Genomic DNA, 20091 nt, shown 5'->3' with positions numbered 1-20091 from the left:
TTGGAAAAGCCACATTACAACTGGGAAAAAAGTGTAATCTCCAACCCACCTGACTTCACCCCTAGAGCATGCTCTGGCCTACTTTCTGCCAGGTGCCTGGCCTAAAACTTCACAGTCCCTTGATGCTTGAGACTTCCACCTTCTCTCACTCTATCAAATTAATGAAGAAAAAAAAATCTTTTCATAAAGACAGATATGAAGTTCTTAAAATGTTTAATCAAAACTATCAACTTGGTTCTATAACCCCCCAAACCTCAAAGTTAAAATTAAATTATAACTTCAGTAGTTGAATAGGCCTCTTGATGCGCTATATTTTTATTATGAATGATATTTGGTATAGGACTTGTCTTATTATTTTGCAAAACAGAAAATTAATGTCCAATAGGAGTTTTCTTCTTTCGAGTTCAAATTAAATAACTGATGTTCAAAACAATGGTTGATTAAAATTGACTAGGCTCTTTCTTATCAGTTGTCAGCTTTTTCTTCTATTACCAGGTCTCCTGGCCACCTTGAGAATGTGCACAAATACATAATGGCACATCAGAAGGGCTATTTTCTGTAACTTCTCAGGGATGATACTTCTTTGTTCAATAGCTGAACTATCAAAATACTGTCTGTGACTCTGATCAGAGGGGGTTGTTTCACGTTAGACAAGGAAGAAGGCCAATGCATGCATTTATCCAGTGTCTACCATTGTCAGGTACCACATAGGTACTGGAATATGGTGTTGAATCAAACAGATAAGATTTTCACTTTCATGGCCCTTGCGTGCTAGTGAAGGAGATTGATTATAAACAAGTAAATCAATGCCTATGTATGGCCACTAGTGATGTGTACTGTGATGTTTAAATGCTATGTGGCAACTTGGCTAGGTGATGGTGCCCAGTTGTTGGTCAAACACAATGAAAGCATGAGGGCATTTTATAGATATGACTAGAGGCCCAGTGCATGGATTCGTGCATGGATGGGGTCTGACTGGCCCGCCCCGATTGGGGCCAATCAGAGAACGGCCAGCCACAAGGTGGGGCCACAGGAGGTTGGCCAGCCAGCCCTGGCCCCAATCAGGGCCATGGAGGTTGGCCTGCCCCACCCCCGATTAGGGTGGGGGGCACCTATCAGGGGTTGGGCCAGCCTGGGGAAAGGGCGGCAGGAGATTAGCCAGCCATCCCCACCCCTGATCAGGGTGGGGGGCCAATCGGGAGTGGGCCAGCTGGGGGGAGGGGCCTCCTGAGGTTGGCCAGCTGACCCCACCTCCGATTGGGCTGGTTGGACATTTTGCTTTTTGGACATCAGTTAACCATTGTGATCAGCAGGTTGATATACTGTCTGTCAATTGCTTCAATAGACTCAGCCTAGTAGTATGTTTATTTAAAGACTAGAGGCCCGGTGCATGAAATTCTTGCATGGGTGCAGTCCCTAGGCCTGGCCAGTGATCAAAGTGTGAGCATCTGGAGTGGAAGGGCAGGTCCCAGCTGATCTCTGGGCCCTGGGCAGCACCTGGGCCACTGGGCCCCCACACGCACCCCTTCACCTGAGTCACGGCACCCGAGTCCCCATGCAGAGATGCAGTGAGCATGGCCAGACATAGGCCGGGGCACAGTGTGGGCCTCTGGGCTGCCCAGTGGTGCCACACGGAAGCCGGGCAAGCAGCGCCCTCTCTCCCGACCAGCCTTGTAGACCGGCTCCTGTCCAAACCCACAGGGAGCCCGACGGGCCCCTACAGTCTTGGTGGCTGTGGCCCAGCTCACACAGAAGAGGCGGCATGGGTGTGAGCCAGGCTCCTCCTGGGCGCACGGCAGCTGAGCATGTAGGCTTCCCTGGTGCGTGAGCCCTGGCATCCCGGGGGAAGGTAGCAGAGGGAGTGAGAGCGAACTCAGCAGACACCCTGCATTCTCACTGCACCTCTGTTCTCGTCACACCCACCCCCAGGTAGCTGGTGAGATGGTTGCTGCCACCCATCCCGTTCCCCATCCCAGCCCGGGGCCCAGCTCTAATCGGGTGATCTGGGCCTGCCCACTGGGGGAGGTTGGCCAGCAGGCTCTATCCGGCAATCAGGGCCTGTGGGCCGGGGTAGCTCCTGCTTTGAGTGTCTGCCCCTTGGTGGTCAGTGCACGTCATAGTGACCAGTCATTCCAGTAGTTCCAGTCGTTCCTTCGTAAGGGTCGCTTAGGCTTTTATATATATAGACTAGGGGCCCGGTGCACGAAATTCGTGCACTGGGTGTGTGTGGGGAGGGGAGTGTCCCTCAGCCCAGCCTGCCCCCTCTCACATACTGGGAGCCCTCAGGCGTTGACCCCCATCACCCTCCAATCGCAGGATCGGCCCCTTGCCCAGGCCTGATGCCTCGGCCAGAGGCGTAGACCCCCATCACCCTCGGATCGCCTGATCGGCCCCTTGCCCAGGCCTGACGCTTCCGCCAGAGGTGTCAGGCTTGGACAGGGGACCCCCATCTTCCCCCGATCACTGGCTCTGGCCCCCGCCCAGGCCTGAGGCCTCTGGCCCAGGAATCATGCCTGGGCAGGGGACCCCCATCTCCCTCTGATTGCTTGCTCCACCCCCCGCCCAAGCCTGACGCCTCTGACCCAGGCTTCAGGCCTGGGCAAGGGGACCATCATATCCCCCCAATCCCCGGCTCCGCCCCCCACCCAGGCCTGATGCCTCGGCCAGAGGAGTTGACCCTCATCACCCTCCGATCACCAATCACCGGATCGGCCCCTTGACCAGGCCTGAGGACTCCGGCAGAGGCGTCAGGCCTGGGCAGGGGACCCCCAGCTCCCTGCGGTTGCAGGCTCCGCCCCTGCCCAGGCCTAACGCCTCTGGCCTAGGCGTCCGGCCTGGGCAGCGGGGACCCGCAGCTGCATCAGCCCCACGATCGTGGGCTCCGCTTTAGGCCCAGGCAAGGGACCCCTAGCTCCTGGGACTGCCAGCTTCGACCGTGCCCAGCTCCCATCGCTGGCTCCACCCCTACTTCCTGCTATCACTGGCCAGGGCGGCAAAGGCGCCTGATTTTCCGATCATGGCTGGGGGGCACCTGATTCTCCGATCATGGCCGCCTTTGCCCTGCCCCCCAGCTCTTAGCTCCCCCCTGGGTTTCCGATCACTGTCAGTGGCAGGGGGCTTCTTCCTGCTTTCCCTTTCGCCTCCCTGCATTGTGCCTACATATGCAAATTAGCCGCCATCTTGTTGGCAGTTAACTGCCAATCATAGTTGGCAGTTAATTTGCATATAGCCCTGATTAGCCAATGAAAAGGGTATCGTCGTACGCCAATTACCATTTTTCTCTTTTATTAGATAGGATGGCTGCTCTCCTATGCACTATACAAATATTAAAACAGTCTAGGAACGCTGATAAATCATAATTATACTTACTTTTTCCCAAGGCTAATGTTTTAGGAATTTTCACATATCCATTTGGTATGATCAAAGCTTTTGATAAGTGTAATGATTAGATAAAAATAGTTATTAAGTTTAAAAAAAAGAGGTAAGATCTATTAATTAGTTAATCACTCACTGATAGATATAGATAATGTATTATACCTGCCTCTAAGCACGTGATTTTCAAATTCCCATGAAAAGATACTGGACCCAGATTCTAGGGACTGTGATCATAATTGATTCCAAAAAAGATGTATTTCTAAGTTGATGTCCAAGTGTTAGTTTCAGGCATAAGCTGGAACTATCTGTACTTGAGCAATAAGTTTCTTTAATAAGCATTGATCCCAAAAAATTCCCAGTAAAGCAAGCTGCGGACCTAATGGACAGAGCTTCAGAATGGAGAAAAAGCTGAGCTTTAGTCTAAAAAAATCACCACAAATGGCCCTTTACGTGTCCTTAGGAAGCAGGCCTGATATCAAGCCTTTCCGCTTCTTTCATGCCTGCTCTGGACAAAGGACCATAATCCGAGCTTGTCACATGAACTGCAGCCAACTCCATCACACTTTGCAGGAGCCCAGATCCCTCTCACTGCCGACGCCTTTGGAGCCACAGAGAGATAGTCAGCCCGGCTGTTATGGATGCCCAACACATGGCAGACCTGAAAATAAATGTTATGGAAAAGGCCACAGGGCCATAATCGAGTTGTTATTAGAGCTGAGCTGAGTGCTGCAAAATGACTGAACATCCACTATCCAGAGAGGAACAGAAATTTCAGAGACTGTTGGAGGGTAGACGACGGATGGAGCTGGCTAGTTTCAACTTCCATTTCTGCAACAGACACACAGAAGTTGAAAAAAGCAGAGTGTATACTATTCAAATGCCTTTTTAAAAAAAAGCTGAACTATGAGTGAGTCTAGTTTCCAATCAGCAAAGGATGAAGAGGAAATGATTTGAATGTGTCTGGGTGTCCCTTTTTCCTGTAAGGAATTAAGAGCTTATCCTCAGACATCTGAGTTCTCACTAAAGCAGGGCTCTTGCCTCAGCTGCTGGAACAAAGAGAGAAGAAAGAATCGTGTGTTCCCAAACTTTAGGAGTCAGATCCTTTTAAAAAAATAATGATAATAACCACTCTTGCTCTATTCTTCTCCTTCTCTATAAGGTTCATTCTGAAAGGAATCTGTGGGTTGAAATTTTTCTTTAAGATGGACTACTAGTATGTTCTGTCAAATGGTGCAAAATGCTTTTAGCCAAAACATTTAGGGGACTCTGCATAATAGCTTTTGAATTCAGTGTGATTTGCCCTTGGAGTTTAGACAGTGTCTTTTGCTGCTCCTATTGGTAATTCAAAACAAACTAAAGCCACATTCGTGATCACCACGGTTAAACCGAATGCCTACCCAAATGTCTAAGTGACACAGAAGTTTTGAAAAGTTCATGTTCTGACCATTCCCCCGGTGTCATTCTTAATTCCGCCACCTTGACACCATGACTCCTCCGGGAAGCAGCGGTAAGAAGAGGGAATATGTGTCAACAGGCAGTGTTGTGGGTGACAGTACGCCTCCGAAGGCATTAAACTTTTATGGATGTGTTTATGTATTATACATGTACAAGTCAGCACGTCGGTATTAGAAATAATCTGCAGAAGCAATACATTAATGCTGTATTATTAAAATTTGTTTACATGTTCAACACATGGCTCCAGGTTTGTGGCCCAAATTCCCGTCACCACGAGCTACGGAACGCCACTGTGCCCTGGTGTCCAACCCTCCCTGGGCTGGCGCTGGCATGTGCCCTTTTCAGCTCTGAAAGTCTCAATTTGCATAACGATCCCCAACCCTCTAAATTATCTTTGTTTCTGTGTGGAATTGAAAAGGTTGAGTGGTGAGGGCTTAAAGAATCCTCTTAAATAATTAACTGGAATAAACAAAGTAACATCTTGAAGAGTGAGTTTCTTTTCTCTCCCCTTAAGGGGAAAATAGCAAAGTCCTTAAGATAATAAATTAGATAGAAAGGGGCAGGCTTTCTTAAAGGGGAGAGTAGAGGAAGAGGGTTGAAGAAGCAGTACATACAGGCTTATGGTTAGCTGCTTCTGATGCCCAAGATGATTTCTTGTGGCCTTTTTTACTAAGCCAGCAACAACAGCCATGAGGTCAAAATTTTAAAAAATATAGGACAGGCCTGGCCAGTATGGCTTGGTAATTGAGTGTTGACCTATAAACCAGGAGGTCATAGTTCTACTCGAAGTCAGGGCACATGCCCGGGTTTCGGGCTCGATCCCCAGTAGGGGCCATGCAGGAGGCAACTGATCAATGATTATCATTAATGTTTCTATCTATCCCTCTCTCTCTTTCTCTCTGAAATCAATAAAAACATATTTTAAAAAAATACAAGGCAGGCTTGCTGTAGATGATACTAAAGAGACAGCGCGATGACATAAGGTTGTGTGAGCATGTGTGTGTATGGGGGGGGGGCTTGTATACATAGAAGAAATGGAGTAACCTTCCTCAAAAGTGTTTAATGAGAGAACAAAGAATCTAAAACACAGGCATTGTCTGAGGTACCAAGCTGCTTGACCCACTAGCTAATGAAGCACCTACACATGATTCTCATGAAAGATGAAATTTAACCATGAAAAGTGAAAATGCCTCATTTTCTGATGCCATCGATAATTTACTGAAAGTAACTTACATGGAGCTGAACTGTATTGCCAAGGAATGAGGGGGAGATGGAAACAGCTGCTCCACTTCTCGCTGCTGCTTCTTTGGCCTGAGCGTCCATAAGAATCTGCCTTACAACAGGCTCGCCCCTCAGAACACAGGCTCCCTTTTCCAGTCCGAAAGACAGCTGCATGAGGCAGTCCCAGTGAAGGCCAAAAGCTGCCTTCAGTACTTCCTAGTGTGCCTCTCAGGGCTCGTGGGAACTGTGACTTTGCAAGACAACCTGGCATGCGTCTGAGCCTTCAGCAAGCACCGCACGTCCATGTTCACGGTTGCATCAGGGCTAAATTCCTCTGCAGGCTGGCTTCCAACTACTGTCCTCCCATGGCCCTTATTTCCTGTTTACCTGGAAGTCAGGCCTTAGCTGAACAAAATGATTCACCCCTCCGCCCCTACGAATATCTTGTTTACATCTCGGTTTCCCCACGGATGCGTATCTTCCTACTCCAAACCTTGCTTTCTTTAAACATTTCTGAGCGCTTACTATATACAAGGCAAACAAATGGCATTGGGAACCCTGCACTGTGGCAACTGCAGTGAACAGAGGAGTGCACTTAGAGAGGTGCCAGTGGGAACCTAGCATGGGCGGTTCCTGAACGTTACAGTGTCTGAGATGAGTCTTAGAAGATGAGTCCAAGTTGGCCAGGCTGGGCCTCGGAGGTATGGAGGTCGGTGCCAAGCCTGGAAACTCTAGCGCAGGAAGTTCATTTCTCACTGTCGCTTCTTTTGCCTAAATGTCCATAAGAATCTGTCTTCAGACCCACTCGCCCCCCAGACCACAGGCATCTGAAGGAGAAATTAAATGAGATAATGCACCTACCACAAAGTAGTAGGATATGGCTTCTAGAATTCCTATCACCGTTATTTAAATCTGGTTTACCGTTTATCTCCCTGAAGTACTATAAATGCATACTGAAATCTTGCTGCATGCTACTTTACTCCTCTGGTATCAGGCAGGGCAGGGGATGGCTAAAAGCTAGAATGAGGACTGAAGGAAGAGAGGGCCATGGAGATAAACCAGCATCCCCAACTTCCTGTTAGGAGCCCAGTTAAGGTCACCAGGGTGTTGATAGTAACTTCATGGGGGATGAGGTGAAGGGAGAGAGCAGTGAGCTATGGAGAAGCACACAGCTGACTTCATTACTCCCTCCCTAACAGAGCGTCTCTATAAATCAGGCGGGAGGGAAGTATATGCTGGGAAGATGGGGCTATTCTTTGGTAACTGGTTTGTAACTTGATAGGGCTTCTCAATCTCACGATGGATGATTGGCCATGATCTCTTGATGTGGGAAGTCTGAACAAAACCTTTCACTTCTTTTCTAAGCATTACCACCAGTAATCATGGGTTTTATTTTTTGTTCTCAATGTGAAGCAAAGAGACATATGATATGATTATTTTAACTAATATGTTCTTGAAGTCTTTATTTCCTTTTAAGCTACTGGATCATCACCAAAATCGCAACACTAAAATGGGTGCTAAAATACACGTATATAATTTTTAATATAAATCTCTGCCTCCCGATCAGTTTCCACACCACCCGCACATTTATATCAGATCTCAGAAGCCCACTGAAAATTACCTCGAGAAGAAGTGTGAAAAGATGGAAATAGCATCCAAGCCTTACACAATGTCTCATTTCGGAGAGTGGGGAAGCTGAAGGAAAGAAATAATAGTACTACTTTTTCTTTCTGTGTGGCCCCGTTATATTTTCAACTTACTTTCCACCTTTCATTTAGACCTCCCAGCGCTTTTAATAGATGGAAAAACAGACACAAGCAGCCAGTCAAGTGCCACCTGAGCCACTTACTTCCTGGAGCTGCTGCATGACAGGCTCAGTTCTTGGTGTTTTCTGCCAAATCCCTCTGCTTTCCAACACGATGAATGAAAGTCTCTGCTCATACCTCAATATAGCCTCCACTTTCCTCACTCCGGCTTTGTCACCAGTGTCAGGCACCCAGAAAACTCCAGGCAGAATCGTGAATTCCTGTGTGGGCTGGGACCCACGTGTGGGGAAGAGGGGACACTGGCAGGGTGAGGCACCATGAAGAGGTGGGAACCCCAGAGAGAGCTCGCCCTGCTGAAAGGAGCTATGCTGGAGCCGGCTCGCAGGCGCCCCGGAGCCAATTGCACGCATCTCTTCCTGAATCCCCTTTTCAGTGTCCTCACCGTGGTAGCTTGAAATCAGCCATTAACACCACAGAAACTGGCAAATACTATAAATCAGGGTTCCCGCCTATCTTACACCCTCAAAGGGCTGGTTATTAAGCGATTACCTGCATCTTACTGCCCAAGAGCATTCAAAAGCCATGTTCACGAATGGTGTTGGGACAAAGAATGGAATATAAAACAATGGTGTATGAGACCTCAGTTCTAGGGGTTAGGTTGTCATGGGCACTGGGCCAGACTTGAATCCTTGCTAGTTCCCTCTTCTTTTTCTTTCTTCTCTCTATTTCTTCACTCCCCTCCCCTCACTCTCTGACTTCTAAAGGAAAAGACCAATAAAGTGACCCTACAAAATTATTACAAAGGAAATAAGGTAGAGGAAAGAATACAACTTGCCAACAGGTGTTTGAGTAACTCCAGGCTCAGAATTCCCTTCTCTCCGTTGAAACTCTTCAGCCCACCTCTATGGTTAACACCTGTGAAATTGTTCCATAAAACAATCCCATAAGCCCAGTTCCATCTCTCCAATGTGCAGTCTGTTACAGTTCTTGTCAATGAGACAGCACATAACTCATTTAGAGGGCCATGTGAAGTGTTCGTGAATAACAAATTAAGATTTAGTTCAAACATTCCTGACGGGTCTTGGTGCGCTTACCAGGTTTATGGATCTGTTTCCTGGGAATGCACTTTACAGAGTTGCATTTGTGAGTTGTTTACTCAGTGAATATGGGCACTCATTATACTTTTGTCACTGCCGAAGGCATGAATGGAAGGGAGGAAAATAATCACTGGAAAGAGCAACTTCAGATTTTGACTGTTAAAAAAAATGGAATAGTATGCCTGGCACTAGATACTTTGTTGAATAAAACAGCATCCTACGTGTCATTCTCTTTTTATTTTCATGAAATAATAGTTAGCCAACATTGGAAAAGCTTAATAATTTGTGAAATTTAAGTTACATATATTATTTTAATTTATGAATTAATACTTAGCCAACCTAGGAAAAGCTCGATAAGACCAGTAGACAGTCCAAGAGCAGGTTCTTAAGCTGGTGTTCACAGACTCCAAGAGGGTCATGTAGAGAATTTAGGATGTCTGTGAATTTGAATGTGAGAACAATTACAACATTTATTTCCACTTACCTCCAACTAAAATTGACCATATACTCCAATTATGAATATAGGCAACAATCTAGAGTACTATTAGTAGTACCTGTCTCTTTATCTCCAAAAGAAATCACAGATATTTTCCTATTAAATTACAGTTGTTGCAGATATCTGAAAACATTGTTTATACTCATCACTTATTCAAAATTATAGTAATTATTAGGTCTACTGCTAGATTTTGTTTTTTAAAAGCATGTACATTATTACACTACACATTTGACTTTTACAGGTTTTGATAACTATAATTTCATATCATTGGTTTCTTTGTAATCGCTATCCATTTTACTTTATGCATTTAAAAATATTGTCCTGAGAAGGGGTCCATAGTTTTTACCATGTTGCCAAAGAGATCGGATATATGGCACCAAAAAAGAAATTAAGAAACCCTGTTCTAAAAGTGACCCCAAATTTCATTTATCCATTCATTCAACAATAACCAACAAGATTTAAGTACCTTCAATATGCCCTGTAATGTTCTAAGCACTAGGTAGAGGAACAAACAAGACAAAATTCCTGTTCTCAGAAACATGATGTTCTAGAGAGAGCAACTTAATTTATATTTCCAATAGAGTAATCTCTTAAACTTCAGTCTCAAAAGCAACAATAGAAATTCACAAAAGCATAGATCCTTCCTACTCAAAGTTCGGTGAACTTGTTAGAAATGCAGATTTTCAGTTCCCATCCAAGAATCTGCATTTTAATGACATCCCACATAATTAGGAAGCGTAAGTGCTGGCTTAGCTTTTAGACCCCAGATTACCATGCTTACTACTTCCCGTTTGGCATGAACATCTAGATCAGTGATGAAATCCACAAAGCATCCTAAGGCCACTAATAAAATCAGGTCTAGATCAAACTCATTTTTCCAGGGCTCATGAAAGAGAGGGTGGCTCTTGAAAATTCTAGTTCTGGCAGTACAGAAGAGTAAAGATCCAAGCTGGAAAAAAGTCACGATTGAAAATCTTCTCACACTTTCTCATGCTTAATTTGGTCATTCCTCTGTATGAAATAAAACAGGCTCATCTTGTTTAATGTCACCTCAATGGAGTGAAGTTGGCTACACCGTCCTTTCACGCAAAGCACTATTCATAGATTTCTATTCTCAACCACGTTATTTATACTCTGCCTAAAAGTAGGTTTCACAGTTATTTAGAATTTATGCAGCACAGACTACGTACTACTTTAATTCTGATCTGAGGAGAGAAACACATTTGAATTTCCTAATATAATATTTGGGGAGAACCCCAAAGTGTGAAGATTGAGAGGAGAACAACAATATGTAAGAAAATATATTGAAACCCAGTGATTACTTAAGAGCTTAGAATTGATTGAGTTCTATGTATGGTAAAAGCTCCTGAATTTAATATGCAAACTGTAGTCATGTGGTTTGATAACTAAATCTTACTAAAGGTCTGGGAACAGTGTTCTCTGCTCACTATAATCTCTGATCCTGTCTTTATTTAAAATTCTGCTTTCTTTCATCATAAATTTTGACATTAATTTGTATTTTAAAAAATATTTTATTTAAAAATTATTTATCTTGATTACTGAGTTTTGGGGAATCCCTTGGATTTTGCATCCAAGATTCTAGTCCCAACCCTGCTGGACATACAAGGAAATAATTACAATTAGGATAAGTTACAGAAGTAAAAAGTGTTCATTTCCCCCAAGCAATTACCTTAAATCTTTCAATATTATCAATGGCTTTACAATGATTTTTAAAACAATCATGATACTTGTGACATACTGCATTTATCCACCACTCATAGGTATAATTAAGTTCTGTTGTTTTCAGCACATTTTACAGTCAAGAAATTCTTCCATTTAATAGGTAAACTGAGGCTTGAGTCATTAACTCACAGACTTGTGCTTTCTCTAAACTCCTCTGGAATAAAATGTTTACCAAAAGATAACCCCACTGTAATGTAAGAAGCAGAGTTTCATGTTTGAACATTGCATGAAATGCTATTGTCATCAAAGTTAATCACCAAGAAAGCTAGGGCTAATAAATGGCTTAGATGAATTGGAAAATTTGATCTTTACTTGGATTTAAATTAATGAAATTATATGGTATCAAAAACAGCACTTCGCTAGGGCAGTTTAATGTTAACAACTTTCATAATAGTCTCAAAGGGCATTGTTAAGAGGAACTTGAATTGCCTAATGAAAAATTGCACTGTGCCCGTATTTTTGCAAACAAAATGTAACATCGCATAGAAAGGGATAGGAAAAATAAAGTTAAACTCCATCATCCCATAAAGCACATATAATCCCAAACATCTCCAACAGCACATAGCTGAATAAAAATAGTCGGGTGCCATACCAAATCATTCCTTGAAATACAGGAAATAAGCAAATAAGACACTGTGACCAAACCCTCCCCTTGCTATTGTATTCAGCTTTGTTTGGTTTTTAAAAAGCAGAGCCCAATTCAAGCTGGTTTAGGTTAAAGGAGGCTTATTTTAAAGAAGAATAGGAAGATAGGATATACTGGAAACGTGGCTAGCTTTCATGGAGATAGACTATAAGTGCAAAATACACATTGGATTTCAAAAAGTCAGTATAAAAACAGAACGTAAAATATTTTCTTTGTATATTGATGACAAGTTGATATGATACTATTTTGGAAATATTGGCTTAAATTAGATGCATTATTCAAATTAATTTCACCTTTCTTTTAACCTTTCTTAATGTGGACACGGGAAAATGGGCAATCCCATATGTGGCTGACATTACATTTCTACTGGGTAGCAACGGCTCTAGAGGCATTGGTATTGGGTATAGGTTAGGGGAGGGGATTCTCATGGTACAGCAGGAAGGAGCAGGAGCTGGAGCAGTTTCCATTGGAAGAGAGCATGGGCCTGACAAGACGTAATTTACTGCTGACCCACCAGCGGGAAAGAGAAGCCAAGAAGGAAGAAACCAGCTAGATACCACAAGTCTACACTGGACAGCATCTCCTTCTCCTCCTCCTTCCCCCTGCTCCCTTCCCCCCTCCTTTTTCACTCTTCATACCCCTCCTCTCTCTTCTCCTACCTTCTTCCTTTCCTATTTTTTTAAGAAAATAAACCTTGATCACCCTGAATGGGTCAAACAGAAAGCAAATGATGATGAACCACTTACTATGTACTACTTCCTAGAAAATCTACAAGTGAAACAGGCAACATTTTAAAATGGAACATTTATGAAGATAAATCCTGAAGAGGAATTGCTAATTGCCTCCTGGTGGCGGCAATATCTTGTTTGCCTGGAGAGCCAGTGGCCCAAGCCTTACAGATTCGCTCTTGCGGATCAGCCCCCAGCGTTAGAGGTGATTCGTACAGGTTTGCGGAGACCCGTCGTTTATGGGTATGTCAAACAGATTGCATTTGTAACATTTTAGGCCCACAATAACAATAATAAAACACGCTGGCGTGTGCTCTCTGTGTAAACACTTTCTTCTGAAGATAGAGCCAGTGAAATGTTTAAGGAACTTTGACATTTATGGCTGTATTTGTAATCTTTTTTGGATCATTTCCTCACAGAGTCACATGTTTGTATATTTTAAATTCTCTGGAGAAATAAAAATGTTTAAACATAATATAATGATGTGATATGCATTTTATGAGCCCTTGCTCACCATCTAGGCATGAGAAAAGAGAACTGCACTGTGAATCCTGAGGAAGGTTTCAATGTAAATGTCAAATTTTCTAGACACCGGCCATAATACCAAGGTGCTTTAGAAAGAGAAACGGAGGGGGGCGCGCATTCAATTTGGACAGAGACTTTTTTCCCCCCCTTGAAGCTAGACTAACCTAAAATCTGGAAACGAGACATTTATCCAGTTGAGAATAGGCACTGTGGAGAGTTCTTTGGGCAGATAAGTGCATGCTTTATACTTCCTAAGGTGAAGAAGAACCAGGAATTTTATTGCCACTCTATACTCACACATCCTATAAATTTCTCTAATGTGTATTTTTTTGTAATTTTCTGATCAATAGCACAGCAGCCCAAAATATGCATTATGGCCACAGAAAAGGTTAATATGATTAGTCAAACAAATAATAAACAAACTACTTTTGGCTAGAACAATAAAGTTAACTTTTACTAAACACTGAATTTGGTACATATACCAAGTGTCATTCCTGTGATAATTTATTAAAGTCATAACAAGTCTAAACAGTAAGTGACTGAGATGGTTTTCCAACCAAGGAATGTCTCATAACTAAAGCTGTTCCTGCTCTAATGAGTGATTTGTTACACAGGAAAGTATAATTGAGATATTCTTTCACCAACAACTGCTATACTCCTAGCAGTAAGCACTGGAAATAGTCTCCTGTTATATTTCCAATGCCTTCACTATACTTTTAAACATATGTACTTACTCAGTTTTAAACATTAATAGAACCGTTATGTTTAAATTGTTTGTGTACCTGCTTCTTTCACACTCATTTACTCAAGAGATTTTTTGATTGAGAACCTCCAACATGCCAAGCATTGCTTAGGTGATGAGGATGCAGGATGAACAAAACAAAGTCCTAAAGCTCTTGAATCTCATGTTTATGTAATAAGGTCTTGCTTGATATGTTCAGAGATTCGGGTCTATAGAATTCCTTTTCTCTGCCCACATAGTCTTCCTTTTTTTTCTGCCCATATAGTACTAGAGGTAATTCCTAATGTCAGACACACAGGATGTATCTAATATTTGGCTCTGCAAACTATGTCTAAGTAATATGCATGTATTTTCTCTTAATAGGATACCCAAGAAATACAATTGGGGGAAATTGCATGTTTAATTCTGATATTATCTTCACCAATGTCCACTCCCACCAGCAGCACATGAGAATGCTATTCCCGGCTCCTCTTGAGTCAATGTTCTGGGAGTAATTGGTAATTAATTTATTAACCAATCACTAATGAGGTTAAATATCTTTATAGATTCCCCCAAAGTTATTAACTTTATCCATTTAAAAAATTGGTTGTTTTTCCTTTAACTATTTAAAGGCCCTTCTACTTATGTCTAATTATGAATCCTTTATTAAATATGGTACAAAAACAGTTTGAGTCTAAACCTACTTTTAAGCTACATATTGCTTTTTATCATACAGAATATTTTCATTTTTATGTGGGCAAATCTGTCCATCTGTTACTTCATGTCTTTCGGATTTTATAGCTTGCTTATGAAGGCCTTTATGCCAAAGTTATAAAAACAGTAGCTTTGTCCTCTATATTTAAATTGTTTTTAGAAAAAAAACCTCACTTTTTTTTTTTAATGCATATGAACTTTTAGTGAACGGGATGTGGCAGGCATCTAAATTTCCTTTTCTTTTTGGTCTATTGATTGATTCTCAGTTCCTGACTAAATTGTACTCTTTTAGTTACTATAGATTACAGTTAATTTTCATTTTTGGCATGGCATGTTCTTCTTTTTCAAAAGCATATAGGCTTTTATTGTTTTCACCCAAAGTTTGAAAGTGATTTATTGAGTTACTTTCAAAAAATTCCTATAGGATTTTTATAAAGATGTAATTGAATTTAGAGATAAGTTATAGAGAGCTTACAACTCAGGAACATGTTTTCTTCTTCATTTATTCAAGTGTTCCATCAAGTTTTATAATATTTTTTCTAGACCTTGGCATATTTCTGTTTCATTTATAAGAATGTAATTGTTTTCGCTCAATTGTGAATGATCAATTATTAAAGTCCTATTTCGTTATTGCTAGGACATGGAAAAGCCATCGATTTCTGTATGTTGATCTTAGGAACCATTTTACTTATCAGGTGTCACTTCATCTTCTTTGGGTTTCTGAGTATAAAATGATATCATCTGCGAAAAATGACTTTTGTCTCTTTGTTCCCCTAAATTCATAGTTCTTATTTTTTACTTTATTAATTTATTAACCAAGGCTTCCAGTAAATTTGGACATGTCAAGATGATAGCACACTTTTCTTGCTCAAATGCTTTTTGGGGGAGAATCTATAAAAATGTTAAATGCGCCAAACCGGTTTGGCTCAGTGGATAGAGCGTCGGCCTGTGGACTGAAAGGTCCCAGGTTCGATTCTGGTCAAGGGCATGTGCCTTGGTTGCAGGCACATCCCCAGTGGGGGGTGTGCAGGAGGCAGCTGGTCGATGTTTCTCTCTCATTGATGTTTCTAACTCTCTATCCCTCTCCCTTCCTCTCTGTAAAAAATCAATAAAATATATTTTTAAAAATAAAAATAATAAAATAAAATAAAAATGTTAAATGGATTTTTCTCCTTTAATCTATAGCGAAATAAAATATTACATAATGTTCATTCAGCCAACACATTTACTGAGCACCTATTATATCCCAAGAACTGTGATAAATGCCAGGGATATAAATGAGAACAAGACAGACCTGTTTTCTGCTCTGAAGTTGATCAATTGGTGCCTTCCCAGGGTAAACCCTGTTTCCTCTAGATGTGTTACCCTCTAATATGCCGAACTTGATTTGATACTGTTTTGCATAGGATTTTGCATCTATGTTCATGAGTAGAACCAGATTACATTGCTCTGGGTCCCATCCAAAACTGACAGTTTTACAAGTTTTCAGTAAACTAAAATTGGAGCAAAGTGTAGTGTTTCTCTCCATTTATTCAAATCTTCTTTTAAATTCATAATATTGTAGTTTTCTTCCTGTGGGTCTTAAACATTTCTTATTAAATATATTCCTAGATAATTTATTCATTTCATTATGAGTGGGATGTTTAAATTAAATCTTCTAATTAATTATTGCTTGTACATATAAAATGGATTAATTTTGTATATTTGGTTTATGATTGGTCACTTAGATTAAATCTTTCATTAAAGCTGTTAGTTTTTTAACTGCTTTTCCCCCTTGTTTTTGAGAGTTCTGGATAGACAGTCATAATATCGGTAAATAATAATAGTTTCCTCTTCCTCTTAAAGAACTAAACATTTTGTTTCCTCTGCTTGATCTTATTTCATGGGTTAGAAATTGCAGAGCAATGTTGAATAATATTTATAATAAGGAAAATCCTTAAGTTATTTTTAAAGTGAATGTTTCTAAAGTTTTATTATTAGCTATCACATATTAAGAGAAATAATCTGTACCAACTTGAGAAAGAAGATTTCATTTATAATCTGGGCAGAATTGTCAGATACTTTTACTAAAAATAGATGTTGCATTTTTAAAATATATATTTTTAATGATTTCAGAAAAGAAGGGAGAGGGAGGGAGGGAGGGAGGAAGGGAGGGAAGGAGAGAGAGAGAGAGAAAGAGAGAGAGAGAGAGAGAGAGAGAGAGAGAGAGAGAGAGAGAGAGAGAGAATGAGAGAGAAACATCAGTAATAATAGAGGATCACTGATAACTGCCTTCTGCATACCCCCTACTGGGGATTGAGCCCCAAACTCAGGCATATGCCCTGACCTGGAATTGAACCTTGATCTCCTGGTTCATAGGTCAACACCAAACCACTGAACCATGCTGGCTAGACTGGATGTTGCATTTTTTCAAAAAAATTTTTGGCATACTTTGGGATAATCACTTCATTTTTCATCTATGACAAATTGATGTTAAATTTATATTAATGAATCCGTAATATTGAATTATCTTTGCATACTCGAAACAAACTTGCTGTTTTCATTATTTCATAAACAGCTAGATAAATTTAGTACTGTATTTTATATTTTGGCATCAAAATCTAAATATTAGTGAGACTACTTTGTTGTTGTTTTCTCTTTTGTATGTATGAGTTTTGTAAGTTTTTGGTGTTGGAGTTGGCCAATATTTGAATTGGGATTTTTTCCCCCCATGTATTGTAATGTCCTTGAAGACTTAACAAGTCAGAAAACTAATTTTAAAATTTGAAATAGTTTTTGTTTAAATCTTCTGCACAGATAAATGTTTACATTGTTTTTCAATATTCCATTCAGAATGTTCTGCTTCTTCAACAGTTAATATTCATATTTGATATAAATGGGAATAACTCATTATATCAAGATTTTCAAATGTTTTTGTATCTAAGATGACACCTGTTTTCTTACCCCTAATTTTTTTCCTGTCTGTTTTCCTTGATAAAAATAAACACAGGTTTGTATATTTTATCCTTTTTGCTCTATTTAGTGTTTGCTTTTTTCTAAAGAGCCACTCTAAAATTTATCTATCTATTCTATTCCTTTTTTATTTAGTTAATTTTAATTTCTGCTGTCATCTACAATAATTTCTTCTTCTTTTATCCTTAGGCTTGCTTTGTTTTGCTCTGGCTTCTAAAATTAATGGCTTAATTCATTTGTTTCTTTTATTATTTAAAAATTGTAAAAATATGTTTTGTAAATTTGCCCAACCATAGGTTTGATATGTACTGTGTTTACAATGATAACTTTCTAAGTATTTTGTAGTCTCCTATTTGACCCAGAGTTATGTGTAAGAATATTGTTTTGTTCTGTTCCGTGTCTTCTTTGGGGACACTAGTTTTTTTCATGTTGGATATCTACTCTCTGAATCCATCATCTCTCTCTCTCTTTTTTTTTAACATTGTTATAACATTTTTGTTTTCTTTTAATTCAGGAAGAGTGCTTCAAGTTTGTCTTCTACATTATAGATTGCATTATGAGCACTGCTGATTAAACACTTTATTGCTCCTAATGCATTTTTAATTTTGATATTTCACATTCAGTATTACACCATTTTCCTTATTTCACCTTACTCCCTATATTCTGGTTTCTCAACCAGCTTCCTTCTCACCTCAATATGTTTTTTTCTTCTCTCATTTTTCATCTCCTGCGTCATGGGGTCCTTGAATGTTATTTAGATCACAAAACATATGCTGTTTAAAATTTATTCCCATTTCCCATAGTAAATCTTTTTCAAAAGTAGGCACTTCCTCTGCCTCTTGAGTGCTGCATGTTCATTTCTTAAAGTTACACACTTTTTTCATGTGCCTCATAATGAGGTTTTGTTTTGCCTGTTTACTCATTCTTGAATAATGACTATTCTATCCGGCCTGTTACTTCTCTGCAAAACAGAGTGAATAGATTTCTCTTGAATCCTACCACACTTTACTTGGTTTTTGTTCTCATCCTCTGAGATTTTATGCTATGTGACATTTACCATCCAGTTATTAAACATCCTGATGAGAGATTTACTCTGACCCTATGGGAGCTGAGGCCCTAGCTTTCTGTGTGTTACGGCAAAGCCACTGACCAAGGGGCTAGATCTTGAAGGTTCTGCCTTTATTCTTTCTGCTACCACAAAACAGGCTAAAAAGGAGCCTTCCAACTTAATGGAGAATCCCCTACTCAATAAATAACCCAACTGTTGGCCAAATAATGCCACCACAAGTACCCAGCCTCAAGCCGTGACTTCCCTCCGGTTCTGTAGGATCTGCAAAGGGGAAATTTCCTGCAAGGCCAACGACCTGAGCTGTCCTCCCACCAGGGACCCTCTGTTTTAGGGAATTCTTCCAATGTTCTCAGCCTCTTCTTCACTTTTTTCTCTCAAGGCCCTAACCTTCTCTCTATAGGTGAGCCCCAGGGTCTTTCATAAATAGGGTTGATTTGCAAAAACTCACTTGACATTTCTGCATGTGAAAGGTGTTCTTCCCTAGCTCCCAGCACTCATGCAAGATTTCCCAAGCCTCATGTTCCCTTTGACGGTTTAATTGGAATTTGGAAGGCACCTGTGCTTAAGATGCCATCTTTACCAGAAGCAAGGCAGGAATGCCTTTGTAAGTAAGCGGAATGTGTCTCAGAGTCTCTCTGTTGGGGCTTAGATTGTGGGTGTGAATGCAGATCTATTACCCAGAGGCCAGCCATAACTGAGGGACTCCATGTGGCTCTCAGAAGTGTTTTGCTGAGAATCCTGGCTAATAAATTCCAATGATTATTCTTTCCTGTTTCCAAGTTGGCCTGGTCTATACATATATCTGAATGTCTACCTTGGTTTTCACTTTTGTTTTCTAGCCCAGTTATGAGTAACTATGAGATGCCAGCCATTTCACATGTATTATTTCATTAATCTTCACAAAATGGTATCACATAGATGCTATTATAATCCCCAATGTACAAATTAAGGAATTGAAGTCTAGAAAAAGATTTATATACTTCAAAGTCACTGAGCACTCACTGGCTTGTCACCCTCTAAAGCCTGTGTTTATATTGAGTATTTCAAAAATCTTCCCCTAGCTGGAGAATTTTTTCCCAAAAAACTGGATAGATATCTCACCTTAATCATGAATATTGGCAGCCATTTATATTCCCTGCCATCACATTTGTACCTTCTCCCCTTGGACCAACGGTCTACTAGATGAATCTGGACATCAAACTAATTCTTTCCTCCTATCTCAATAAAAGTCATCTTTTTTTCCAGAGAACCTACCCCGCTGTGTGCTCAATATTCCATTCACTTTCTTCTTCCTTTCTGTCTCCCTCCTCCCTCTCTTTTATTGATTTCAGAGAGGAAAGGAGAGAGATAGAAACATCAATGATGAGAGAGGATCATTGATCAGCTTCCTCCTGCACTCCCTGCACTGGGGATCACACCTGCACCCTGGGCTTGTGCCCAGCCCGGGAGTTGAACTATGACTTCCAGGTTCATAACATCCTTATGAGAGATTTACTCTGACCCTATGGGAGCTGAGGTCCTAGATTTCTGTGTGTTACAGTAAAGCCACTGCACCAAGGAGCCAGATGAGCTGTTCTCTCTCT

This window comes from Myotis daubentonii, chromosome 14 (genome assembly GCF_963259705.1).
Source record: "Myotis daubentonii chromosome 14, mMyoDau2.1, whole genome shotgun sequence".
Taxonomy (NCBI): domain Eukaryota; kingdom Metazoa; phylum Chordata; class Mammalia; order Chiroptera; family Vespertilionidae; genus Myotis; species Myotis daubentonii.
This window is presented reverse-complemented; position numbering follows the sequence as displayed.